This window comes from Danio rerio, chromosome 8, assembly GCF_052040795.2.
Source record: "Danio rerio strain M-AB ecotype USA chromosome 8, GRCz13ab, whole genome shotgun sequence".
Taxonomy (NCBI): domain Eukaryota; kingdom Metazoa; phylum Chordata; class Actinopteri; order Cypriniformes; family Danionidae; genus Danio; species Danio rerio.
The window spans coordinates 19,174,414-19,186,439 of NC_141028.1; the positions used below are offsets into that span (position 1 = coordinate 19,174,414).

Genomic DNA, 12,026 nt, shown 5'->3' on the forward strand with positions numbered 1-12,026 from the left:
TGTTATGTAATAATAATATTATAAAATAAAAACTATTATTATATATGCACAAATTTGTCCTCAAATATGGAGCAGTCCAGCAGTCAAATTTATACTTTTTTTTTGTTTAAAATCATCATTCAAAATGTAAAGACTCCATTAAGGTACCATTAAGATATATATATATATAAACAGCCAAATAAATAAAAAACGAAAAAAGTAGAAAGAGTGCATTTTAGGACTTTTGGGCCCCATGGTTGGAATTGCTTAGGGCCGCCATATCCCTAAATCAGCCCTTGAACATAGCAGTGTGTCATTAGGTGTGTGATTATACATATATGTACAGTGAGTAAATATGTGTCTCACAGGCTCTCCACCAGGTGCTGCTCTTCGCTGAGCAGCTCTGGCCTCCAAAGCCAAAAAGAAAGAGGTGAGTCTGTGTGTGTGTGTGGCAGAGAGAAGGACAGATGGAGAGATTGAGAGCGGCTGCAGTGTGTTCTCTTCTCATCTGGATCCAGTTAACATTCCAAACTCACAGACACAGCAAGCGTATCCCAGTATAGTTGAGCTGCAGTAAAGGTGTGTGAAAGCAGGATGTGTTTATTCCTCCTCCTCATTCACCCGGCTCTGCTACGCTATAGGATAAGTCTGGCGTTTACGTTAGAGTAATTAAAGTGCAGCGCTACTGTTTAGATCTGGAGCCGTTGTGCGATTCTGTCTTCTGAAATAGTTCATTTAAATCTCGATAAATTGCAAACTAGGAAAAGTGTTTTGTTGCATCTGTTCAAGAATTAAATTAGACAAAAAATATATGTAGGCTTAAATAGGATTGCCAGTTTGTTCATATTTGTTGCTTTGTTTCTTTTTACTAAAAAAAGAGACATTGTGTTATGTTATGTTATGTTATGTTATGTTATGTTATGTTATGTTATGTTATGTTATGTTACATTATATACAACAGTTGTGTCTGGTTCTTGAATCTATTTGGCTGATAGCCATGTAATATTCTGCAAATAGCAGCACTCCTACAGCCTCTTCACCTTACACACTTGTGTATTACTACGCCCACATACAGCAACAAGCAGTTTGACACTGTACAGTTTGACAAACATTGCTGCTGTTGGACAAAATAATACACTTTTGAGGCTGTTTTGGTCGAGAATTGTTGCTTAGATTGCAACTTTGCAGTTTATTTATACATTTTAAAAATTTTAATTTCAGAGCATCGGATTCAGTGCATTGGCCGCCATCAACCTGTCTGAGCCAATGACGGTTGACGTTCCCCCACAAGATGGCAACAGAGACTTTATAACAAGTCCTTAGAGGAGATAAACAGCATTTTCTCAGCATAAGTTTCAAACTACAGCTGAACAAGTCATTATAAATCAGGTAAGTGACATTCTAAGTCCATCTCTCTCTTTTGTATTTTGTATTGCTGTATTTATATCACAGAAACTGGTAGTGGTTGCTTTGATCTGGCTTATTTGGGGTTAATTATTGTGATATCCTGATTGCAACAGAGAAATACAGGAAAATCGCTGTAGATTGATAGCATGTCATGCCGTTCAGCCTTATAATCTTAAAATTTGAGCAAAAATCACCTGTTTTGTCATCACTTTGGACATAACGCTAGAGAGTCATTCAAACACTAGCTCTAAAGTGACATTTGTGAATGAGCAACACTTTCTGCAGCTGACATCAGTACAGCAGATGTGAAGGAATGGCGGAAGAAAGTAGTTCCTCGTACAAAAGGGTTTTCAGACTCTCTGTGTTTAATTTTCTTTTTTACACACACGATTATGCCGTTAAACTGTTTATAAATGCAATATCACACGAGTAGCATTGCACTATGGCTGTATATTCTCACTGCTTTAAGCCAACGCACGCCTTCCACCAGTGCCGATATACAGCCATGTCGCACTGCTACTCGTATTATGATATATTATATTATATTATATTATATTATATTATATTATATTATATTATATTATATTATATTATATTATATTATATTATGTTATGTAATGTAATGTAATGTAATGTAATGTTATGTTATGTTATGTTATATTATATTTGTTATAATTCTAAAAAAACAATGTATTTATGTATTTATTTATTTTACTGTCGTACCAAAATCATCACCATATTTCAAACGCCTACATTTTGGGTCGATAAAAGTGCGACGAGACTGGGTCAGAGGTCAACCTGTACAACACTTCCAACTTGCCATCTTAATCCCTTGTTTGTGTGTGTGCGTGTCTCTGTGTGTATACGTGTGTGTGTAGGTGTTTGTCGTGTGGGTTATGACTATCCTGGCTAATAGGGTCAGTGCTGTAGGCAAATATTCCTGCGGTCCTTCCCTCTCTCTCTCTCTCCCTCTCGCTTCAACAGCTGTGAACTTGAACTCTTATTTACCTACGTGTGTTGAATTACACACTGCAGTCAAACACAAACACACACACACTTACAAAGGCTCACACAGCAGTGAAGATCTGGCGTGCTACAGACTTTCTATAGATTACTCGCATAAAGAAAATCTGATGTTTTAGTTCATTTAGAGGGCATTTCATAATGTTTCTTTGTTTAATGGCATAGACAGAAGTATTAGTGCAGTAAGGGTTTACTTACAAATTCCTACAAAACAATTTGCCAAAAAAGGTATTTGAATAAGACACAAGATTGTTTAAAGGGCAGAGTTTAACCAAATACAGTAGTTTTATGCAAAAATAGGAACTGTGTGTACTATTTTGAGTCGTGATGTCTCTCTTGGAACATATTGGTCTTGATCCAAATTATTTTACAGTAAATAATCTGTTGCTTGTTTATGTGTATACCTTGAATTACACATGTTTGGGTCACTAAAAGTCCCCACAAGTATAGCAATACCAGTCAATTTCGAGTCTTATTAAAATCACACATAACCTAGTATTTTGAAAGTGTAAAGATGCCGATTGTTTTGGGGTAGGATTGGTGTAGAGGGATAGAATATACAGTTTGTACTGTATACAATTATTACGACTATGGGAAGTGCTCATAAAGATAGCTGTACAAGTGTGTGTGTGTGTGTGTGTGTGTGTGTGTGTGTGTGTGTGTGTGTGTGTGTGTGTGTGTGTGTGTGTGTGCTGGGTAACATCAGTGTAGTTTGCCGGTGTCAACTTACACATTCAGGTCTGACCACAGCAGGCTTCAGCTGTGCTTGGCTCTGAACTGACTTGAGGATGCAAAAGATGAAGTAAGACAGGAAGAGCAGGGAGGAGAGAGGAAGAACGGTCCCAAAAAAGATGAGGAGAGCGAAGCAGGAGGTCTTGGAGAGGTGAACTAAACGAGTGTGAACTTGAGGAAAGAGCGTAAAGAGAGTTGTAGCTGGACTGAAGAGGTGGGTAAGGAAGGGTTAAGCGTTCGACTGGTGCAGCACAACAGGAAGGCTGTTCTTGGGCCCGACTCCAAACAGATGTTCAATTGTTTCAGAGCTGTGCTTACACTGTTGGACTGCGTTCCAGCACTCAAGGGAGGAGGAGGGGCCGAAAAACTCAGAGAACCAGCTGCGGATGAGGACGGAGAGAGAGAGAGAGATAGAGAGAGAGGTGTGGGAGGCTGAAATGCAGTTTTTTTTCCTTCAACAAAAAAGGCATGTGTGTGTTCCAAAAAAACATTACCCCCAGGGAAGAGGGTAGGACAGAGAGATTCAAGCTTTTTTTTTTCTCTGCATAAACAGCACTTTGAAGTGGGCGACGGAGGCTGGGGAGCCGCTGCATATGCAAACAGCTTCAGTGTCAGAGCTGCGGTACGGATCTGCTGCTCCCCCGAGGCCTGATCTGCTGCTCCACTGGTGTCTCACCTCTCACCTGCTTTACTGCACCATTATTCCCACAACATGTCATGACCGATCCTACAAGGAAATATCAGCTTTCATTTGCATAACATTTCAGTCCAAAAAAGAAAGGAAATTCTATTTAGCAAGGATCTGCAGGGTCGTCGTCCAATCAAAAAAACATAACAAAACAAATCTAATTCTTAAAACGCCTCATAAATCACACAGAATGAAGTTTAATGAAAATGTAAACATGCTAATTGTTCCCAGTGAGAGTTGGGTTTAGGGGTAGTGTTGGGGTAGAGGGATATAAAATACAGTATGTAGAGTATAAAAATCATTATGTCTATGGGACTATGGGTCTATGGATTTTTTCTTTCACTTTTGTCAATTGGTAAAGTTTGTTCCTTGCTTGGTTAGGGACTTATGGAGCTATACATTGTTGGATTTGATTGTTAGTGTTTTGTGACAGTTTTATTACACCAAACTGAACTAAACTGAACTTCACTTGTGAAAACTGGACTGAAGCAGTTTAGATTTACCAGATATTTATCAAGATTGTGCGTGTGTGCTGGAACCAGGTCATGAGACATTCTACAAGAAAATGGCATACAGTCAACCAAAAAAAAAAGAAGTTACCCAGCAGGCACACAACATACTGTAATATGTTAAAATTAGGTTAGATTTAGGTCATGATTTCAGGTGACCAAATTTCAATGTTAATTCAGCGTCTAAAAACCTTATTTTGACGTCCAATAACGACGGCAAATACGTTGCTATTTGGTTGATTTTAGGTTGTGTTGGAAAGTGGCCGAAATTCAACGTCTTATAGATGTCATAGTGGTTACATCCACACAACGTCAAGGTGTAACATGATTAGACATCGATATTTGGTTGATTTTAGGTTGGACATTGATGTCGGTCTGACGTTGGGTTCTGATGTCAGCCTGATTTTCATCTCCAAACAAAATCCAACATCCCCACGACGTTGGGTATGTTTGGGTAGAACGTCAATATGACGTCGTGTTGACGTCCTGTGCCTGCAGAGTTATTTTGCTTGACTCATCAGTCTATGTGAAATAAAAAAATCAATTCTTCTTCTTTTTTTTTTAAGGAGCAGCTTCATTAATCAAAAAAAACCTTCCTCCTCTTCTTGCCTTGATGCATCTTCTTTTCTCTGTGAGATCATCCAATAGCAAACTACAAGCATCCAATCAAAATCAGATGGACAAAAGTATAGGGAAGACATATAGGCAAGATATATTGTAAAATAGGACGGGTCCCTGCTGAAACCGGAAAATATGATGTGCCAGAGGTGGTCAAGTTTGGTCCTGGAGAGCCACAGTCCTGCAGAGTTGAGCTCCAGCCCTAATCAAACACTCCTGAACTGATGTATACTTCTGCATCGAGTAATCAGTGTGACCCACGGCGCATGCCTTGCGTGTTGCCGCATGGAAAGCCAAATAGATCAAATTGTCAAAGGTCATCCTCAAAACGGCTTGTATTTATATCTCATTGTGCTATTTGTGTTGCTGAAGATTTTTATGTTCCTCTGTGTCGTGTTTCTTCGTTGGTGTTTTGTTTTTTCTGAACGTTACCTTAATGTACAAATGGCTCAAACTCGCTCATTCAGAGGCAGGAACCAGCGACAACTTTAATCATAAGGTAAACACAAAACAAAACTTTCCATCTGGAGCTCCTTCACAGGTATTAACACCTTTAAACACTCGATCCAACGACTTTGCACATTTCTCAGTCCCGCCCACACTTGTCAGCGCTACCAAGCCAACCAATCACAGAGCTTGCGATATGCATTGTTGCGACATGTAGTTACATTTTTGATGCAGAAGTATCAGCTAGGTTATTTATCAAGGTTGGATCAAAATTCTGGAGGCCTGCATCTCTCCAGGACTGAACTTGGCCACCTCTCTAATATGCTGACCAGCCAAAGCTAATCTAGAGCAGAAAATTGCAAAGGTTGATAAGAAATTGGGAAGAACAAAACCCCAAAATAGAGCTCAACCATGAAAGAAAAATGAATTCAGCTGTGGTAGTAACACCAGCATGAGTGCGAAGGAGAACCGTTACATCAAAATTCATTTATTTTCTTTTCGGTTAGTCATTTAGCAGACGCTTTTATCCAAAGCGACTTACAAATGAGGACAAGGAAGCAATTTACACAACTATAAGAGCAACAATGAATCACGCTAACATTTATATTTATCCAGGGCTAAAAGTTGACACTTTCCAGAATAAATGGATAAGTAGCATGATTTAAAGTTGATAATAGCTGTGAATGTTAGATTGTATTACATTAAATGTTAAAATGATAGCAGACTATATATGAATGGTAACAAGGTTAAGCAAATCGATGCACACACAGCCTGTTTTCATGGAGAAATCAAAATAGCACACATATAAACATTGATTCATTTTCTTTTCGTCTTAGTCCCTTTATTAATATGTTGCCACAGTGAAATGAACCACCACACATATAAACAATGTAATGAAAAATTATCTAAAGTTGTTAATATGGAGCCACTTACATTTTAGAGACAATATTGTTAAGAAAATAGATCGAAACAAAGCAGCTGTGAATAAAAGGAAAACAGTAGAAGCCAAAGCATCAAACGTTGCATGTCGCTAAGCAACCCACTGACTGCCTTGGCCAATCAAATTAGGGAAACTCCATGTATAATGGTGATTTAAATAGTAAAGGACATTTTTCATCTTCTTTTTGCTGACTCTTTTCAGATAATAATAATAACATTAATTTGTTATAGTTTTTGCTATTATTTTTAATAAAATTTATTCAGATTTTTATACCATTGAATGCATAACAATACTGTTTTTAAAATAAATTTGATGAAATATTCATTGGATACTAGTTTACAATAATTCAATGTATCCTAGTCATTTTATTAGTTAAAATATTAAAATATTTTATTATTATTAATAATAATTAAAAAAATATTTATAATAATACATTTTACTAGTTAAATTATAAAAATATTTCATTGATGATATTATTAATAATAATAATAATAATAATAATAATAATAATAATTGTTATTATTATTAAATCATTTAAATTTAACTTATTACGAATTTAATACCATAAAATACAAAGTAATACTTACGTTAATACATTTGAATTGTACTTGTATCCGCGGAATATTTCATCATTGTATAGTAGTCATTTAACTAGTTAAATTATGAAAGTATTTTATTATTATTAATAATAAATATTATTATTAATAATAAATAATTTAAATTTAACTTATTACGTTCTTTATACCACAAAATACATTGCAATACTAGCATTTAAATAGTTTGATGAAATATTTAATTGTTACTAGTAATTGAATGTATTCTAGTCATTTTACTAGTTAAATTATTTAAATATTTTATTATTATTAATAATAATGATATTATTATTGCTATTATTATTATTGTTATTATTATTATCATTATTATCATTATTATTATTGATAAATAATTATAGTTTGACATTACGTTTTTTATACGATAAAATACATAGCAAATTTAAATAATTTGATGAAATATTCTGTGGTTACTAGAACAATTATAGGTATAGTAGGCATTTTACACGTTAAATTATTAAAATGTTTTATTATTATCAATAGTAATTATATTCTTCTTGTTATTGTTATTATTAATAAATAATTGTAATTTATACTATAAAATACATAGCAATATTAGCATTTAAATAAATTTGATGAAATACTAGTGCAATTTAATTTATACTAATTTATTTAAATATTTATTAATACTACTACTACTACTACTACTACTACTAATAATAATAATAATAATAACAAAACAATAACAACAACAATAATAATATTACAATACTAGTTTAAATAAATTTGATGAAATATTTAATGGTTACTAGTACAATTAATTTTATACTCGTCATTTTACTAGTTAAATTATTAAAATATTTTATTAAATATATTTTATTAAATATATTTAAATAAATGCTCATACCTGTTTACAAATATAAACGACATTATCAGTGAAATTCTGAATAACAAAAAATAAAATAATAATAAAACTGAATTGAATTAAAATCAAATCAGGCGATGGATCAGGGAGTCTAATGTCCTTTTAACCCTCTAAAAACAGTTAACTGTAAACTTGTATCTTGTTTAACACGAGACATAAACTGTCAACATAAATGATATGGTAATAGATTTCTACAGTGGGTGTTCAGTACATTCTGTGTGTCTGACATTGTGAGAGCGAGTCTAAAAGTGCATTAAGGCAGAGCAGGCAGTATTACCCTGTGGCAATGGAGAGCAAATCTCAATGTTTATTTACACCACTGCGTCACACATACACACACCACAAATACACACAAGGTTGTATTTCACAACCACATGAAAAAGAGCCAAGGCGAAACAATGGCTGGCCGGACTGAAGTTAATTACCCACATAAGACCAGCGCTGACCTCACTCGAAAACTGCCTACAGCCAGCAGAACGTTAACTCACTCGTACGTACACCATGATCTTTACACACACACACAAACACATACGCGAGACAGCATCATAGCCTTGGTCTCTTGAACTCATGGCAGAAGTGCAGTTTTCTCCATTGACTCTCAGAGCGTAATAAACACATAACCTCTCTGCTCCAAACAAACAAATCTGCTCTGAGGAATAAAATACATCACTCGAAATAGGTCTGTGCTGAAAGCAGATTTATTTTTTCATGGTTGGTTTTATGGTTTCAACATGAACTGAATGGTTTGTTCTTGCATTATTTATAGTCATGTTAATTATCATTTCAAGTTTGTTGTTGAATTATAGGATATTAGGTGCAAACTACCTGTAGTCAATAGCAGTAACAGTACATGATAGTAACTTGAACAGTCAAATTCGAGTCATGTTGCTACTTTTAAGATGCCAGTTAGTTGTAATTGCAGTATAAAACTGGGTAATGTACTCTCTGTACTTTTTCTGTTATTCTATGGTTTTACTTCCACAAATGTGGGAATTGTTTGGAAACCTATAAGAAAACAGTTCTGTAATTTAATTCAATGACTTTTTAGTTGTAAACAGTGCAGTATAAATAAAATAAAGTCACTTAAATGTTCTCACATAACAGTTTAAATACGCCTTGAAGAACACTTTTTAATAATGTCAAAATAAGGTTACGTTTATTGCTTTTTAAAGTATTATGTTCTAATATTTTAGCATTTTTTAAAGTAATATTTTATTGATTTATTGACTTTTGAAACTGTAGTTGTTCTATATTAAAGGAGTGGTTCACTACGAACTTTTGTTGATGTGTAATGTAGCTGTGTGAACATAGACAACATCTCTGAATGTAATAAGTTCAATGCAAAGGGAGACATCTGTATTTGGACTTGTAAAGGATACGACAAAACGAGAAGTGCTTACAATTTAAGTTTAATTATGTTAGAGAATTATAAAAATGATATAGCTCTAGCATTAGACAAAGGACAGCTTCCAGAATCTCTCCCAGTTCAGTGGATTGGGCTAAAAGCTCCTCAAAAAAGGAGCAGCTCCGACCATAATAGAAGAAACTGTGGATTGTAATCCACAACCTTTAAGCATTTTTATTGTTAAAATTGATCTATTACATTAATAGTGTCTAGTGTTAGCAGTTTGTTGTAGCAAGAACGTAAACAAGTTAATGACATCATTAACAATTTAGCTAGAGATTCATATTTATCATCAATCTGCTGTAAACACACACAATCTTTAACAGTGCTGCTGTGTCTTTCCATGTGGCCGCTTTTCCTGCATTCTATATCTCAAATAATGAACTCGTAAGATATGTGAACGTTTCATATTGCTTACACATGCTTATTGCGTCATAGTCATCACCTGAACCAACACTGTTAAATATAAACTTTTTCCACTGCAAATAACCTTTTTCTGAAATGTAATGGTTATTTGGATGTTTAATATTTAATCCATCAATTACAAGTTAAAAAATTTTCTTAAGACTTTCACACTTTTCTTCACACTAAGAAACAAATGGTTGTTTTAAAAGTGTTGACTGCAAACATTTTATATTGGTACCTTAACTATTATTATTAAGAGTGAAGATTATATATATTATATGATGAGCTGGTGTTCAAAAATTGTGACAGCACTAACTGAACTGGTAGAATGTAGGTTAACTGCTTTAGGTTGTTATAACCTTGTTTCTCCTGTAGGGGAGCTCAGATCCTCCTTCAAAGCGTGTCTGTTGAATCTCCTGCTCTGTGGCCTGCTGTCTGGCAGCGGTCCATTGTAGTGACACATTCTTGGAAGATATGAATTTAGATTTACACTAAACTGATGCACCAAGAGAGACAATGGCCGTATTAAACCCAGTAAATCAAGCAGGGCAATACGATACTTATGTCTTCACAGCACCCTCGGAGGGACTGACCACTGGTACGATGAAATCACGGCAGTGTTTTGTGAACCTTGAACCTGTGAGTCACACAGACACAAACATCCTGATTGCCTGATTATTGTAGGTTACTCGACCAGGCCAGATATGCCATTGAACAGGTGGCGTGTTTGTTAAGGGTGTGTGTGTGTGTATGTGTGTGTGTGTGTGTGTATGTGTATGTGTGTGTGTGTGTGTGTGTGTGTGTGTGTGTGTGTAAAATGATTCATTCTGACTCAAAGTTTGTGTTTGAGCAGCAGACCGAGCGGCTGGCATCTTGAGGAGGTGTATCAGAGAGTGTTCTGTGTACCGACTGAATTAACCCTGAGTCACAAAGCAGTCTGGGATTGAGACAGAGCCATAAAAGAGCCATCTGATAAGCTTTAATGAAAAAGCTCTGGAAAACTGTGCCTCAAGACAAGAGGTCTAAGGCTTTGTTTGCGTCCATTTAGTTTTGTTCGGTAATCAGCTGAGATGCATTGCTGTTTCTACCTGGTATTAACGTACATTAAAATATGTCTCTTGTGGCCACTTGTGTTTGGATTTTGTGACTAATGATGGCAAGTACGGATCATTTTTCTGACTCGAACCTTAGAGATTCATCCAGATAAACAAATTTTTTTCAAGTCATTTCATTTAGTTTGCTTAAAAATTATTAAATGTTAGCTGCTTCCAAACACATCTACAACTAGTCCACACATTGATCACACTACAAAACAAGTCATAACTAGAATGCTAAAGAAAAAAAGAATTGTTGAGAAATAAATTAATTATTCATTGTTTACCTGGGTCTTTTATTTATGGTTAGCAAAGCTCACCTCTTTTGACATTTCTTTAAAAATTGGAGTTGTTCGTTTACGTGACAGAGACAGTCCCATATATGCTTAACCAATGCATATAATGTATTAATATAATGTATAATATAATGGATTACTTAATATTATTAAAGTAATGTTTTCTATTTATTTTAAATAAATTAGAAAATTATTAATGGAAACTTTGCGATACAGCTAGATATTTTTACCTTCTGCCCACGGCCGTTAATCAACTTTGTTTTTTGGCTCTTCATAGGAAAAAGTTTGGGCACCCCTGTTTTAAAGAGATTACTTATAAACCAAGGACTCAAGAAATGAACAGATCAAATCTTTTTCCAGCTCTGACTGCATTTGATTGGCTTCTGTCTTTCACGTTATAAACGAACGACTCAAATCAAGAACTCGATAGGTAAACGTATCAAACATTATTCCAACCATGACTTTGATTGGCTTCTGTCTTTCACATGATGGACGAATGACTCAAACGCGATTGATGACTTGAAAAGGAACTAATCTTTTACCCCACCTGCAATGTAAAATACTGTGGCGCATGTGAGAATGAACAACGCCCCCCCCAAAACAATGCACTGTCATTGAGATGTGCAAATTGAATGGGAGACCTGCATATTTAATGGGATGACAATCTGACAACCTAGGACAAATCGGCAGAACACCAGAGCTTATTGTGGTATTTATTTTATTTTTTCCTGACTCAACATTAGGAAAAAGTAAATGAACTTTGATTTTAATAAAGTTAAAGACCACATCAATAAATACTCAATAATCAATAATTCACTTTTAATATTTTAACATATTAGTTTACAAACCAGGCACAACGCAGGATTCTACTTTAATACCAGGTTTTAAAAATATATAGATACCACAATGTTTTGAAAAGTACTGTGTATAACTTATTTAGTGTATATTTACAGTTATGCAATAATATAGAATTTACCATTTCTAGTAAAACTGTGAGCCATAACTGT

The 12,026-nt window shown here is 34.8% G+C and overlaps 1 long non-coding RNA gene across 1 annotated transcript; it reads left to right on the forward strand.

Annotated features, from left to right (window-relative positions):
• Positions 1 to 401: 401 nt before the first annotated feature.
• Positions 402 to 4,395, forward strand: LOC147835551 (uncharacterized). The gene is made up of 4 exons (XR_015497791.1): positions 402 to 558; positions 1,201 to 1,368; positions 3,448 to 3,607; positions 3,695 to 4,395. It is a non-coding gene; the product is annotated as an uncharacterized LOC147835551 (long non-coding RNA).
• The last annotated feature ends 7,631 nt before the right edge of the window (positions 4,396 to 12,026 follow it).